General features: G+C 37.3%; 1 pseudogene; it reads right to left on the bottom strand.

Annotated features, from left to right (window-relative positions):
- The window catches only part of LOC143030234 (peroxisomal acyl-coenzyme A oxidase 3-like), a 105608-nt pseudogene that overhangs the window by 23598 nt on the left and 64358 nt on the right, over nt 1-17652 (bottom strand).

Below are 17652 nucleotides of genomic sequence, written 5' to 3'. Positions count from 1 at the left end.
AACTTGAAGTGATTATTCATGACTTTGGCCATTTCTAGCTCTTCTGTGTATTCTGTATTTAATTGGTGTACTTTCACCATTTCCTGTTTATCTTTAAGTTTACTATTCACATATCTACAGCATAGTTTGGGCTGCTCTTGGCATTTTTCTATAACATCTTTTTCATAGTTCCTTTTTTCCTCTCTTCACACTTTTACATACTTATTTCCATAGTTTATATATATATTTGCCATTTTCCAGGTTTTTTATCTTTTCTCCATATTTTCCAAGCTGTCTCTTCTATCTTTTGCCTCACTGCAACTTCTGTTGAACCAGCATTTAATGTACACTCTCTCTTGTTTCTGTCTTGGTACATGCCTATTCACTCCTTCAATATAATTATCCAACAAGATCTCCCATTTCTCTTCCACTTTTGTCTCTTCCATGTAGAAATTTTCCAAATTTGCATTTTGAAAGAATTTCTTTAATTTTCCAAAGTCTGTTTTGTTGTACATCAATCTTCCTTTCCTATACTTTTCATTTCTCTCCATATATATTTCTTCCTTTAGTTCAGTCTCTATAAGTATATGGTCACTCTTTCCAAGTGGTGTCTTGTATTCAATTTTATCCACAATTTCAGGTTCTGTTGTAAATATTAAATCCAGTCTCAATGGTTCCTCATTACTTCTGTATCTGGTGTTTTCATTGACCCACTGTATCACTGTATATTCCATGGTCATGTCCAGTAATACATTGTCCCTCAAGTCTTCTCTGCCTTTCACTGTCATTTCCTCCCAACAATTTTTTTTACAGTTGAAGTCCCCCATGATTACCAGGTTACATCTGCCCATTAGTATCTCATTTATTGAATACCTTGTATCTTCTAGCATTTTCATATGCTTGTTCTCTTTCCAAGAGCTCATTTTTGGGGGCACATAAATCACCACAAACTTTCTACTTTTCATGTCCCTGTCTTCGACTTTTATCATGATCAGTTCTACATTGCTTTTACCCTCCATAATCTTTGTCACATTCAAGTTTTTCTTGGCCAAGAACATGATTCCTCTTCCCTGTTTCTCATTTCTGTTTTTAATCCAGTAATTGTATAACCCATGTCCAACATTAATGGGTGGTATTGAACCCCTTAATTTCCTCTCCACAACTCCCATTATGTCTGTTTTTTCTTCTAACAGGTAATCATTAAGTTCATTCAGTCCTGAAATTTATCCGTCAAAGTTATTATAGGGCACTTTTAATTTTTTCCTTTCTCCATTTTTTTTTTTTTTTTTTTTTTGCTTTGCCCATTCTGATGTACCATTTTCTCAGTCTCATGTATGTGCGTGTGCATGTGTATTTACCTAGTTGTATCTTACGGGAAAGGGAGCTATGTTTGTGGTGTCCCATCTCTGTATCTCACATCTAATTTGCTCTTAAATTCTTCTATTGCTTTTGCACACACTATTGTTTCAACTAGTATGTTCCATACATCCACCACTCAGTAGGGAAAACTGATCTTTTTCAGGTCTTTTCTATAACTGTCATTTTTGAGCTTCGCAATTTACTAAGTACTTTTATACAAACATATACCAAAGGCTTTTTTCCATCTTGTAAGGGAGAAAGCCAAACGACTTTTATACCTCTCACAATTCTGTAGATGTTCAACAAGTCACCTCTTTCTCTTCTTTGTTCCTGAGTCGGTAATTCTAGTTTTGACAATCTGTCTTCATATGACAGTTTAGATAGTGTTGATGCCATCTTCATAGTTGCTCTCTGGATTCTCTCAATTTTCCTTATATTCTTTTAAGTACTGGGTGACCATAGTGTCGCTGCATACTCCAATCTTGGCCTTATCAGTGTGACTAGTATTTTCTTTGCCATTTCTTCATCCAAGTAAAAGCCACTTTTATTGATCTTAGCAAGTTATAAATTTTGCCAATAATTTTGCTTATATGATTGCAGGGGACATATCCTTTGGGATGATTAATCCCAGGTCTTTTTCAGATTCCACTTTTTTTACTTCCTTTTCACCAATTTTATATTGTCTTGATTTTTTTTTTTTTTTTTCAAATTCCATTATGCTACATTTCTTAATGTTGAAGTCCACTTCCCACTTCCGACTCCATTCCCAAACCCTGTTCAGATCTTTCTGCAGTGAGTCACAGTCTGTTTCAGTACTCACAATCTTTAAGTTTTGCATCATCTGCAAAGAAGCTCATGTAACATTTCACACCCTCATCCATGTCATTCACATAAATAGCAAACATTATTGGTGCCAATACTGATCCTTATGGAATGACACTAATCACCTCTTCCCAAATAGAACTCTTATCTCTGAGCACTACCCTACTTTTCTTCCATGCAAAAAGTCCTCCATCTGTTTCAGTTGTTTACCTTGTAGCCCTCCTATGGTTTCCAGTTTTCTTAATAGTTTTTTGTGGGGGACTTTATCAAAACCTTTATGTAAATTTGGGAAAGCACAATCAGCTCATCTGTCCCTTTCCTGTATTATATCTAGTAGTCTTGAGTAAACACAAATCAAATTTGTGGTACATGATCTTCCCTGTCTAAATTTGAATTGTCTCTAATTTAGTATATTGTTCTCATCCAGATGTTTTATCCATGTACTCTTTATAACTTTTTCAAAAATTTTAGCTAACGTGCTTGTAAGGGAAACCAGTCTGTAATTTGTTGGGTATTCCTTATTTCCTCCTTTATAACTGATACAATATCAGAATTTTTCAATCTTCTAGTATTTTCCTTCTCTGAGTGAGCAACTTATTATGTTATATATTTTGTCTATTAGTTCTTCTTTACATTAAAAATATCCAGTTTCCTATTCCATCTGGGCTGTGTGATTTCCTGACATCAAGGTTCATTATTTGGTCCATTATTTCTTTTTGTGCTACTATTATTTCCCTCATTGGGGGGGGGGGGTGATTTCATTTCTCTCTTTCATCCTGATGTACATTTTCTCTAGTAAAAACTGACTTGAAGGGTTTGCTCATAACTTCAGCCATTTCTGTGTCTTCTGTGTATTCTATATTCCCTTGGCATAGTTTCACTATTTCCTGTTTGTTTTTTAGTTTACCACTTACATATCTATAGAATAGTTTTGGCTGATCCTTATATCTTTATATTATGTCTTTTTCATAGTTTCTTTTTTCTTCCCTGCATATTTTTACATATTCATTCCTTTGATTAATATATATTTGCCACTATCTAGGTTTTTGTCTTTTCTTCATCTTTTCCAAGTTTTATCCCTTCTATCACTTCACTGCACCTTCTGTTAAACCAGTGTTTAATATACACCTTTTCCTGGTTTTTTTTTGGAACATATTTATCCACTCCTTTATAGATTTTCATCAGAATCATCCATTTTTCTTCCACTTGTGTTTCTTCATTGTAGAATTTTTCCCAGCTTGCTTTAAGAAAAAATTTCCTAAGTTTCTCAAAGTCCATTTTACTATACATCAGTCTTCCTTTTCTGTGTTTCTCATTTCTCTCCATATATATTTCCTCCTTTAGTTCTAACTCAAGTAGTATATGGTCACTCTTCGCAATTGGTGTCTTGTACTCAATTTTGTCCACAATTTCAGATTCTGACATAAATAATAAATATAGTCTCGATGGTTCTTCATTATTTCTAAACCTAGTGTTTTTACCCATTGTGTCATTGCATGTTCTATAATAATGTCAAGTAATACATTTCCCCATTGATCCTCTCCACCTTTCACTGTTATCTCTTCCCAACAGATTTCTTTGCAGTTAAAACCTCCCATAAGAACTGCATTACTTCCATGCTTCAGCATTTCATTTAATGAAAGTCTTGTATTGTCTAACATTTTTAAGTAATCTCACTCCAAGACCCCAATTTTGGGGGCACATAAATCACTGCAAAATTTCTGCTTTTCATGTCATTATTTTCAACTCTTATTGAGATCATTTCCACCCTGTTCTCCCCATATGTAACTTTCGTTACATTTAAGTTTTTCTTAAACAGGAACATGACTCCTCCACCCTGTTTCTCCTCTATTTCTAAGCCAGTGATTACATAATCCATGTCCAACACTGGTAATAGTAGACCCCTTAATTTTGTCCCCAAAATTCCCATTATGTCTGTTTTTCTTCTGACAGGTGAACATTTAGTTTGTCTAATCCTGAGATTAATCCATCTACATTGGTATAAGCTAGTTTTAATTTTCTACTCCCTCCATCTCATTCTCTGAACTTTTTTTTTTCCTTGAATATAAAAAGAATTCAGTCTCATGTAACACTAATAGAATTCCATTTTCTCAGTCTCCATTCTTTTCTCATTTTTTTTCTATAGCTTTGCTTCTTAGTGTCTTATCTCTTTCTCTTTCCTCATCATTCATGTCTCTTTTATCCATATACTTTTGTAGTGTTCGCTTCTTGCTAATTTTTCAGTTATTTTGTTAAAATTTCTTCCACTCCCATTTGTGACCTTAATTTGATCTTTAGGGGTAGATTTTTTCCTTCTGCATATCTATATTCACCCATTCTGTGTACTTCCTCTATTTCCTTTTATATTTCTTGCTCTTCATCTTGTACTACTGTGTATTTACCTAGTTGTACCTAGTTATATCTTACGGGAAGGGGAGCTATGCTCGTGGTGTCCTGTCTTCATATCTCATTTTATCTAAACTGTTTTTAAATTCATGTATTGTTTTTGCACACACTACTTTCTCATCTAACTTGTTCCAAATGTCTATTACTCTGTGAGGAAAGCTGTTCTTTTTCAGATCTCTTCTATAGCTGTCTTTCTTGATTTTCTTTCCATGTCTTGTATTTCTATCATCCCATTTTATTAGATCCTCTCTATCAATAGTTTCTATGCCTTTCATGATTCTATAGTTATCAAATCTCCTCTCTCTCTTCTTTGCTCTAATGTCTGTAGTTCAAGTTTGGCTAGTCTCTCTTCATATGATAGTTTTGAGAGTGTTGGTGCCAGTTTTGTAATTGCTCTTTGTATTCTTTCAAGTTTTATTATACATTTTTTTTGTACTTGGTGACCACATCATTGCTGCATATTCCAATCTTGGTCTTATCAAAGTGATTAGTATTTTCTTCACCATTTCTTCATCCAGGTATGTAAATGCCACTTTGATAGTTTTTATTATATTATAAGTTTCTCCAAAAATCTTATTTATATGTTTCTCAGGTGACATATTACACAGGGGAACACTTTTTCAGTAACTTTGAGTTGCATTGGATATTTTAACGGATTTTGAAAGAGTTTTAGGCGCTGATTTCAAATCTGAAATTAGTTTTTCTCTACAAGCTCTAGTTTGTATGCAATTTGAGGTTAATGAAATTGTACATATGTGAACTTGCGTAAACCATGTATAAGCATTTTAACGTCCATATATATAGATAGCTTCTAATATTTTGATCATTCTTCTTTTGTTTCAGTTCAAACATGGCTTCCAGAATGAGAACTCATTGCAGAAACAAGCCTGATGCCTTCTGCTACATATGTGGATGCTACACACTCAATCGTCAGAGACGTAACATATCCTCGTTCGTCAAGCGTGCCTACAAGGCATATTTTGAAGTTCATCTTGGTGATCAAGACAAGCAATGGGCTCCTCATGTTGTGTGCCACAATTGTGAGGAAATGCTTCGAGACTGGACCAAAGGAAAACGCAAAGGTCTGTCTTTTGGAGTTCCAATGATTTGGCGCGAACCCACCAACCATGTAACTGACTGTTATTTCTGCATGGTAAACACAACGGGTGTTGGGAAGAAAAACCGACATAAGATTACGTATCCAAACATTCCCTCAGCTATTCGGCCTGTTCCGCACTCTGAAGAAGTACCTGTTCCAGTTTTCAAAGGCTTGCCTTCATTGGACGATAAAGACATTGGACATGATACAAGCCAGCAAGACAGTTGTGACAGTGAATTGTCAGAAAAGTGTTCACAATCGGAGGACTGTTCTTCAGACACTGAACCTTTCCCCGTCCCTAAGCCTCTTCCCCAGGCTGAACTGAATGATTTAGTGCGGGATTTAGGTCTTTCAAAGAAAGCAGCAGAGCTTTTGGCATCAAGATTACAAGGCAGAAATCTTGTTGATCACTCTGTTAAAGTATCATATTTCAGAAAGCGTGACCAGCTTTTTGTGACCTTCTTTTCAAAAGACAGACAGTTTGTTTACTGCCATGACATCCCAGGGCTTCTCAAAGAACTGGGTGTACCTTACTATAGTCCTGCTGAATGGAGACTCTTTTTAGACAGTTCAAAACGCAGTCTAAAGTGTGTTCTTTTACATAATGGCAATGTTTATGGAGCAGTACCTGTCGGTCACTCAGTGCATTTGCGGGAAGACTATGATGATATGAGAATGGTCATGGACTTATTAAAGTATCATGAGCACAATTGGATAATTTGTGTAGACTTAAAGATGGTCAAGTTTCTTCTTGGACAACAGAAAGGTTTCACCAAGTTTCCATGTTTCCTCTGTATGTGGGACAGCCTGAGCACGAGACAGACATTGGGTCCAGAAGGACTGGCCTATTCGTGACACCCTTGAAGCAGGCATGCCAAATATCATACAAGACCCAATTGTAAACAGAGATAAGATCATCTTTCCTCCTCTTCACATCAAATTAGGTTTGATGAAACAATTTGTCAAGGCACTGGAAACCGAAGGAGAATGTTTCCAACACATCATCACAGCTTTACCAGGGTTATCATTTGAGAAGATCAAAGCAGGCGTGTTTGATGGCCCACAGATTCGAACCCTAATTCGTGATGATCAGTTTGTTGCTAAGATGACCGCTTTAGAAAGGGCAGCATGGTTATCCTTTGTGGCAGTCGTTCAGAACTTCCTTGGAAACAATAAGGCGGAGAACTACAGTGAACTTGTGAACAGAATGCTCCTCGCTTTTCGTGATCTCGGGTGCAACATGAGCATCAAGCTTCATTTTTTGAACAGCCACCTTGATCAGTTCCCTGACAACCTGGGGGCTGTGAGTGACGAACAAGGAGAACGATTCCACCAAGACCTAAAGATCATGGAAGAACGCTACCAAGGGCGCTGGGACAAAAGTATGATGGCTGACTACTGCTGGAGCATTAAACGAAATTGCCCAGATGAAATGTACAAACGCAAAAGTTACAAACGCAAATTCCTGCCTGAAAAAATACACAAAGAAATTGATATGCTTCCATCAGCTGTGGTGATGTTCTGAAGGATGCTAATCTAACTTTGGGATAGATGTTCTGTTAATGTTCTGTTTCTTTTGCCTTAATAAATGTACAGAAATGGCTTTCATACTGTTTTAAGATTCAAGTGAACAAAAGAATTGTGGCTGATATTGCAATTTCCTATAATAACGAAAATTTAAAAAAATAAATAAAAATGTCAAATTGCATAAAATCTGTAGCTTGCAGACAAAACCCGACTTCAGATTTGAAATCAGCACACTCAAGTTGACTATAGAAAAGTCTTTTTTTAAATGCAACAAAATGAGTGTTCCCCAGTGTTATTCATAATAATGACTCCCAGGTCCTTCTCATTTTCTACTTTTTTTTATTCCTTCTTCTCCCAATTGATATGATCCTACTATTCTTTTTTTGCTTCTTCCAAATTCCATTATACTACACTTCTTAATATTGAACTCCATCTCCCACTTCCTGCTCCATTCCCATACTTTATTGAGATCACTCTGTAGTGACTCACAATCTTCTTCAGTGTTCACTATTTTCAACAGTTTTGCATCATCCGCAAAGCTCATATAACTTTCAATTCCTTCATCCATATCATTAATATATATAGCAATCATTATTGGGGCCAGAACTGTTCCTTGTGGAACACCACTTGTCACTTCATCCCAATTAGTGTTTGTCTCTTATCACCACTCTCATTTTTCTTTCTTGCAAAAAGTCCTCCATCCATTTCAGCAGTTTGTCCTGTATTCCTCCTGTAGTTTCTGATTTCTTAAGCAACTTCTTGTGTTGCACCTTGTCAAAAGCTTTTTTCAGGTCTAGAAATGCACAATCAGCCCATCCATCTCTTTCATCCTTGTCTGAATCCAAATTGCTTTGGATTTAGTACTTTTTTTTTCTAAATGCCTTACCCATATACTTTTGATCATTCTTTCACAATTTTTTTTATTGTGCTTGTTAGAGAGACTGGTCTATAGTTTGTAGGGTCTTCTTTGTTTCCCCCTTTATATATAGGTACTATATTTGCTCTTCTCCAATCTTTTGGAACTTTTCCTTCTTTCAATGAACTGTTTATTAGGTTATGTATTTTGTCTGCCAGTTCATTCCTGCATTCTCTCAAAATCCAGTTTGCCATTTCATCTGGTCCATGCGATTTTCTGACATTGAGATTATTCAAGTGTTTCATTATTTCACTCCTTGTTACTTCTATTTCTTTCATAGGGGGGGACTTTCTCCTCCCATTCAATATCACTAGGTTGTATGTTCTCCCTTGTAAACACTGATTTAAAATGCTTGTTCATAATTTCTGCCATTTCTATTTCCTCTGTGTATTCAACTCCTCCTTGTCGTAGTTTCTCTAAATCTTGTTTGTTTTTCACTTTGTTATATACAAATTTGTACAATAGTTTTGGTTGGTCTTTACATTTTTCTATGACATCTTTTTCGTATTTTCTTTTTTCTTCTCTGCACATTTGTACATATTCATTTCTATAACTAGTATATATTTTCCATTTTTCAGGTCTTTTGTCTTTTTTCCATTTTGTCCAAGCTTTATCTCTTTTGTCTTTTAACTCCCTACAGCTTTTGTTGTACCAGCACTTTACATATTCTTTTCTTGTTTTTGTCTTGGGACATGCTTTTCCACTCCTTTATGAATTTTTGTCAAAATATTCCATTTCTCTTCCACTGTTGTTTCTTCTTTGTATATTCTTTCCCAGTCTTCTTTTTGAAAGAATTCTTATTTTATCAAAATTTGTTTTTTCATACATCTTCCTTTTCTATATTTTTCATTTCTTTTTATGTATTTTTCCTCATTTGGTTCTATTTCAACCAATATGTGGTCACTTTTACTTATTGGTGTCTTAAATTCAATCTTTTCCATTATTTCAGGTTCTGATGTGATAATTAGGTCCAGTCTCGATGGTTCTTCTTCATTTCTATACCTAGTGTTCTCTTGAATCCATTGCATCATTGCATGGTCAATAATCATATCAAGTAGTACGTTTCCCCATGAGTCGTCTCCACCCTTTACTGTCATCTCTTCCCAGCAGACTTCTTTACAATTAAAGTCACCCATTATAACTATTCTTCCTCCATCTTCCATTATCTTATTTAATGTTATCCTTGTGTCTTCTAACATACTTTTATGTTCTCTCTCTTCCCATGAGGCTGTTTTAGGAGGCACATAATTTATTACAAACTTTCTGCTCTTCCTATCTTTGTCTTCCACTTCCATCATAATCATCTCTACTCTATTCTTTCCATATGTGACATTCCTCACATTTATATCCTTCTTAGTCAGGAACATAACTCCACCCCCTTGTTTTGCCTCTGTTTCTAATCCAATAATTATATGCACCATGTCCTACACTGTTGGGTGGTAGTGGACCTTTCAATTTTGTCTCTACAATTCCCATTATGTCCGGTTCTTTTTTCTTCATGCAATCATTCAGTTCATTCAATCCTGTTATTAATCCATCTATATTTGTGTACGACACTCTTAATTTTCTGCTACTTCCATTGTATTTTCTGTTTCCCTTTTGTTTTTCTCTGTTATGTGCCATTTCCTCACTTTCATATTCACTACTCTCCAATAGAATTCCTCTTTTTCTGACTGTTCTGTTCTCGTTTTTTCCTTAGCTTTCTTGTCTTTTTGTTTTCTCATCCTCTCTTTCCTCTTTATTCATTTCTCTTTTTATCCATACCTTTTTATATTGCTCACTGTCTGCTAGTTTCCCTGTTTTTGCTAAGATATTCTCTGCTGTCATTTGTGACCTGAATTTAACCTTAATTGGTCTGGTCTTATCTGTACTATATTTCCCAAGTCTATGCATTTCTTCAATTTGTTTCACGATTTCAGGTTCACCTTCCTGAACTACTTCTAACATATTATTTACTTTTTCTTTTTCCTCCTTAATTCTTGTAGTCTTATTTAGAATTTACTTCTCTTTCATCCCTAATATAATTATACATTTCTTTTTATCTGCTAAGTCTCTTACTATATTCTCCTTTTGTCTCATCACTTTAAAAACTGTGTCTTTAGTTTGTTCTTTCATCTGCTGTGTCACTATATCATTAAATACAACTTTGTTATTTTCTTGGATTTTTTTCCAACCCTGTGCTTCTTTTGCTATGGATTCTTTATTCTCTTTATTATTCCTCTTCAATTCCTCATTCTCATCTTTTACTTCTTTTAACTGTCTTTTTAATACTTCTATTTTAGTTAATTTTTGGTTCACCTTCTCTAGTTCTTCCAATTTTTCAACTCTCTGCATGATCTGTGTAAGTTGACCAAATCTATCCTCCCAATGTTTGACAATTTTCTCAATTTTTTTTTTAGGCTTGCTAATCAGGGGGGGGGGGCGCCCTCATTAAACCCATGGAAATTATTATCTTCACCTTCCATTGTGCTGCTCTTACTTATATTTCTAATCTTTACATTTTTGTTAATCCCTTCATCATCACCAAAATCCTCCGGGCCGCGTTTGTTGACACGGCGTCTGCCTGCCTGGACCAAGTCCTCCCCTTCCTCATTTCCTTCCATTTCCTTCAGTAATCCCTCCCCTTCTCCCCTCATTAAATCCATGGAAATTATAATCTTCACCTTCCATTGTGCTGCTCTTACCTATATTTCTAATCTTTACATTTTTGTTAATCCCTTCATCATCACCAAAATCCTCCGGGCCGCGTTTGTTGACACGGCGTCTGCCTGCCTGGACCAAGTCCTCCCCTTCCTCATTTCTTTCCATTTCCTTCAGTAATCCCTCCCCTTCTCCTTTTTCATCACCTTCCCACTACACCATGAGCTTTCCCCTTCCCTATAAATACAAAAAGGTACTTCCTCAACATTGATATCCACGAAAATTTCCCTTCTTTTTCGGAGCTCCAATCTTCGCTGTGAGTCCATCTACGTGTGTGTGTGAGTGTATTTACCTAGTTGTATCTTATGGGAAGGGGAGTTATGCTTGTAGTGTCCCATCTTTGTATCTCACAGTGTCTAGTTTGCTCTTAAATTCATATATAGTTTTTGCACACACTATTGTTTTGTCCAGTTTGTTCCAGAGATCCACTCTGCATGGAAAACTGTTTTTCTTTTTTTCAGGTCTCTTCTATAGCTGTCTTTTTTGAGTTTCTTATGTCCCCTTGTATTTCTCTGATCCCTATTTAGTAAGTCCTCTCTATTATGAACTGTGGATGGTCAGCAGGTCACCTCTCTTTGTTCCAGAGTCGGTAAATTCAGTTTTGACAATCTCTCCTCATATGACAGGCTTGAAAGTGTTGGGGCCATTTTTGTAGTTGCTCTCTGGATTCTTTTAATCTTCATATTTTTTTTGTACTTGGTGACCATACTGTTGCAGCATACTCTAGTATAGGCCTTATCAGTGTGACTAGTATTTTTTTTTTAACCATTCTTCATCCAAATAGGTAAGGCCACATTTACTGATCTTAGCAAGCTTTATGATTCTCCAACAATTCTGTTTATCTGTTTATCAGGGGACATGTCATGTGTGATGATTACTCCCAGGTCTTTTTCATCTCAGCAACCACCCTCAACTTCACAGTATTTGCCTTCACCACCACTAAGCATAACAGAAATAAAACAAGTCACAAGATTAGACTTATATCACCAACTCCTGCAAGACAAAATTCCTCACCCTCTGAAGGTGATGAGAAATATTTACTCTCATACTCCCAGTTGGAAAGCATCATAGGAAAATCTTGTTATCCATATGGAGATAAGAGCATTGATGCTTCATACAATACCTTTGACTGCTCCATTGCTATCACCTGTGACACCTGCACAGATCATGAAGATGCATCTGTAAAGCCACAGGAGCTGACGGATGATGCAGGGAAAGGAAATTTTAGAGATTAACTATAAAATTGTTTATGATGCCCTGATCAATGACCTAGGGTGTAATGGCCTGAACAGAATTTCTCAAGCACTAAGCACTCCCCCAATGCCAAGTAAAAAGTTCAACAGATATGCAAACTTCTTGTATGAGTAGATGTGGCAATACCTCAAAACAAATTAGAAGAAAGCACACAAAGCAATTATACAGCATTATGCTTCACTTGGAATCCATCCAGATCCCATCACAAAATGACTGGACATCATTGTGACATATGATGGAACATGGAGGAAAAAAGGCCACACTTTGCATGTCCTTGTTGGTTTTGTTGATGATGAAACAGAGAATGTCATTGACTTAAGGGTGTTTGTCATTTTTGTTTTGTTTGCATCACCAAGAAAAAGAAAATGTCATATGAAGAATGGCCTGCATTGTTTGATAGACAAAGATGTCTGCTACAAGGACTTTGATGCAACACCAGCAACTATGGAGGCAGAAGCAGCAGTGAAGCTATAGACTATCCACACAGTACAACTTCCAATGTACAACCTTCATCAGTGATGGAGACTCAAGTGCATATAACGCAGTATGTGGACTAAATGATGGCTGTGGACCATATGAAGTAACTGTCAAAAAAAAAGAATGCACAAATCACGTCCCAAAGAGACTTGATTCCCATCTCAGAAAACTCAAACAGGAGGAATTTACAGTCATAATAACAAAAACAGGAAAGAAAATAAAGCGCAGCAGTCTTGGAGGAGCCAAGAAACTGATAGATAATGTAATATAGCTGCTGCAAAGATATAAAAAGCTATCACTGATAATGAAAACAAATCTGTTGGAGCAATGAGAAATTAAATCAGGGCATCATTCTATCATGCCTGTTCCTCATGCACATCTCCAGAGTTGCATGATTTCTGCCCTAAGGACATGAATTCATGGTGCTTTTACTAAAGGGCATTGGCTCAAGGTGAAACACCACAAACCACTCAGTGAAACCACTATATTTAAGCAGCATCCCTTCAGACAAGCAAGAAGAGATCAAAATATTTTACTGATCTCACCAGGACAGAGCTACTTGAGAGATGCCTGAAAAGGCACACTCACAACATCAATGAAAGTTTACATTCAAATATGTGGTCTAAGTGTTTGAAGACCAAGCACAGTGTACCAAAATGAGTAAGATTTGCAGCTGCTATAACTACTCTAAACCACAATTTTGGCTATATTGACACCAGTTTGTTTATTCACCTTAGCTTCGGAGCTTCTCAGTACACACTCTCAGGATTAGCCAAGAGACAAAAAGGAAAACAACACCAAAGAAGACAACCAAGAGGTCAGAAGAAAAATCAAGTCAGCATTACAAGGCGGGAGGTGACAATGAGGAGGGTGATGCCCTATGATACCCTCACCTGCAAGTGAATAATATTCTGTAAATTAAATGAGGACCAGGTGCCAAACAGGCCTGAATGTTACAATAAACCCTTGTTTTATCTGGATTTACCTTATTATCCTAATATGTGTAAAATTATACCAAATAGAGCTTGCAAACTTCATGAAACTCATTCATTAACAGAAAACAGCTAATATCTCATAACTAAAGTTATTGACATTTTGAGCTAAAAACTCTGTTATTTTTCAAGTGATTGTATATATACACATATCTATGGAAAGGAGAAAAGAAGGAGATTTTTTCATCAAGAGATATTTTTGAAAATATCTATGGCTATCCAGGGAGACAAAAAAAAAAAAAAAAAAAAAAAAAAAAAATTAAGCCCCATGTATCTATTGTATCCATACTAATTTTCAAAATAGTAAGTTGAAAAATAGTTGAGCTATAATGAAAAACACCAGTCTTTTTTTTCAGTGTTTATTTATTTCATATCTCCAAAAATAATTATCATGTTTCACTGAAACTTTGGGATTATATACTAAAGATACAAAGGAAGAAAGACACCGAAAATCATAAAGATAGGAAAAAAATTAATGTCAACCATTAAGTAACTGGCAGTGCCTCCTTTAACCCCTTCAGTATGGTGATGCCTACATAGACATCATGAGATGTGAGTGGGTACATGAGGATGCCGGCATCAGTGTCAGTGTCTTGATTATATATATATTTTTTGTACTTGTACCTGAGTTACTTTGGATTCTGTGAACTGGTTTGAGTAATACAGCAGTGACTTTATATTTTATACTGCAAGTGATGTGATGCATCGTACATATGCCAGCCAATGTTGCACACTAGAATTCGACTCTTACTAAAGTGGTTAAATACTATAATCCGTCTTTCATAAAAAAAAATTGACGATGTAATCCCCACATAAACTGAGGACTGACTGTAGAGCATAGCTTGCTACAAGCACTGAATCAGCAGTATGTTAATACTATAGCTGACTACTTATTAGATTTCTCTCTCCAATAAATAGTCACCAAACTGGATGGTTTATTTTATAATCCCACTCACCTATCTCATAAAACCACACAAGTTAATTTTTTCCCCCTTTATTCTTTCTTTCTTCTTAACAAGTAGTCACCAAAGTGGAGGGTTTTCTTTATATGATCAAACTTACCTTGATAAAAATGAGGAATGTGAGTCTGCAACCTACACAATACAAAGAGAGCACACAGCTTCAAAAGTACTGGCTGCAGGGATGCCTCTGATTCATCGATCTTTTGACTGAACCAATCTACCATCACATGCTGTCAAGACAATATCATCATTAGAATGCTAGATACTGAAAGCTGAGTCAAAACTAATTACTATAAAATCATTGGATCAAGTTTTATATACATACTTACACCAAGGGTTTTTTCCCCCTTACAAGGTAGTAGCCAAAGTCAAAAGGCATATTTCCACTTCTACCTATTTCATCCCCACACACTCCATTCCTATTCACCATCCTTCCCTCCCTCTTTTCTTGGCTCTTCCTGGATGACAGGTCATCTATGCTTCTCGCCCACTACCCTGGGTCAGAAGCAATGTAGCAAGACACAGCACATCCACAGCAAGGCTGCATCAAAATATCATTCTCACATAACCACTCCCTAACCCCCCCATCCCCACCCACTCCTTTCAATGTATCACACATTCATCCATATACAACCATTCCCCACTCACCCATATCTTCTACCTTCTCCCTTCTTTCCTCAACAGATATCCCCATCTTTCTCAATAACCCTTTTACCCCATCCATCCATCTCATCCTTGGTTATCCCCTTAAGTTCACTCCATCCACCCCTGCCTTCAATTCTTCTTTTACTAATATTTTTCACTCATTCTTTCCATGTGTACAAACCATCCCAATACTCTTTCATCAACCCTATCTCCCAACTCTTTTTCCACCCCCCACTCTCCTCCTCATCTTATTTCTCACTCTATCCAGTCTAGTAGCTCCTAACATACTTCTCAGACATTTCATTTCAAACACATTTAAACTCTTCCTCTCTTACATTCCACATTTCTGTCCCATATAGCACTGTTGGTGCAATAACCCTTTTATACAATCTCCTCTTAGCATCTATTCCCAAATGTCTATTTCTCATTACACTTTTTAATCCCCAAAGCATTTATTTGCTTCTCTCAATCTACAATCTACCTCTAGCTCCATTCCTTCCTTTCTTGCCACATGCACCCTAAGTATCTAAACTCTCAAGCTATCCACTCCCTTCAGCCTCTCTCCTTTAATACTCACTTCCAAGTTTTACTAACAAGAAACCCACTGCCCTAAAATAGCCAGGCCCTCCCACTGATTTATTTAGGAAGAAACAATGAACTGCTGTCAGTGTTATGTCAGTGTGTGGTGTGGATTTGTTTCTGTCATTGGCTAACAAGACAAGGGGAACAGTCACCATTTTTCAGCTCTCCTATCTATCTATATACTAAGAGGCTTCTTCCCCTTAACAAGGGAAGTAGCCAGGCAGGGCATGCACACATACCCTACCCATCCCACACACGTTTCCCTTTCATCTTAGCTTTATGTGGAGGAAGGTCCATCTCTGTCCCACACCCATTGCCTGGGTCAGAAGCAATGTGACTCTCCCTCCTCATCCCCTCATACGTAGATAGAGAAAACAAGGAGAAATCCCTTTAGGCCATCTCATCCATTCACAACCATTCTCATTCATAAGCTTACAAAACTTTGTCTCCTTCAAAATAATTGCCTCTCGCATCTACACACTTCTGCATGCATCTCTCCCAATCCTGGAAGACCTCCTCAAAGTCCTTTTTCAGTAGTCCCTTCAGGTAACTTTCCGATGCCTCTTTCAGCTCCTCTGTTGACTGGAATCTGGTTCCCCTGAGGCTGTCTTTTTTGCCTGGGAACAGGAAGAAGTCGCAAGGGGTTAGATCAGGGCTGTAGAGTGACTGTTGTACCACTTTTATTCCCCTGTCGGCCATCCAGGTGGTCACCAGCGTTTACTTGTAGCATGGGGCATTGTCCTGGTGGAACCATCACTGACCACTCCTCCACTGCTGAGGCCTCTTCTTCCTCATCTTCTCCCTGAACCTTTTTAGAACAGTAAGGTAATATTCCCTATTGATGGTTTGACCCTGAGGAACCCATTCAATGTGAATGAGCCCCTGGGAGTCAAAGAGGGGAATGACCATGGCCTTCTCTTGCAACCTGCTCATCTTTGCCTTTTTGGGTCTGGGGGAGGTCACGTGCTTCCACTGAGCACTGACATTTGCTCTCAGGGTAATAGGTGAACACCCAACTCTCGTCGCAAGTCACTACCTTATTCAGGAAACCTGAATCAGCCTCTATCATTTCGAGAATGTCAGTGCAACATTCCACACGAAACTGACTCTGGTCGTCGGAAAGGATCTTTGGCACGAACTTGGCACAGACTTTGTGGAGCTTCAGATCTTCGGTCAGAACTGTCTCTACTGTGCCAATACTAATACCAACAGCTTCAGATATCATCCTCACAGATATTCGACGGTCTTGCATCACTAACCTTTGCACTTCCTCAATGTTTTCCTCTTTGCGTGCACTTTTTGGTGCTCCAGATCTGGGTTCACCCTCAAACTGTTCATTTCCTTCAGAAAATCTGTTAAACCACTGATAGAAACTTGCTTGGCTCATCTGTTCATCCCCATAGGCCTTCTTTAACATTCCATAAGCTTCTTGTTTAGTTTTCTTAAGTTTAACACAAAATTTGATGGCGTAACATTGCTCCATGCTTCCCTGCATCTTGACAAGTGTTCACAGATTGGCAAACTGAATCAGACTGGTTCTACCACATTCACCGCTGCACTCTGACCTACAAATATAGAAAGTTGCCAGTTAGTCATTTTATAGACTATATGTATGTGTACTTCACCATGAAGTAGTATTTTCATCAAATCATATTTAATGTCTCGCCTGACATTTTCTCATTACTTATTGAACATACAGTGTACTTCCTCACCCCCATCCCCCACCCACTCCCCCCCATGCATCACAGCATCATCCATACAAAACCCTTCTCCATTCACCCCTATCTTCTGTCCTCTCCCATCCTTCCTCAACAGACATTCCTCTCTTTCGTAATGCCCCTTTTACACCATCCATCCATCTCATCCTAGGATGCCCCCTCATATTCACTCCTTCCACATCTGCCTTCCACACCTCTTTTACTAATCTTTCTT

Source organism: Oratosquilla oratoria, chromosome 12 (assembly GCF_046742065.1).
Source record: "Oratosquilla oratoria isolate Oo_2021 chromosome 12, ASM4674206v1, whole genome shotgun sequence".
In the NCBI taxonomy this organism is placed as follows: Eukaryota; Metazoa; Arthropoda; class Malacostraca; order Stomatopoda; family Squillidae; genus Oratosquilla; species Oratosquilla oratoria.
Note: the sequence above shows the minus strand (reverse complement) of the source record. Positions and strands in the feature narration are given on the sequence as shown.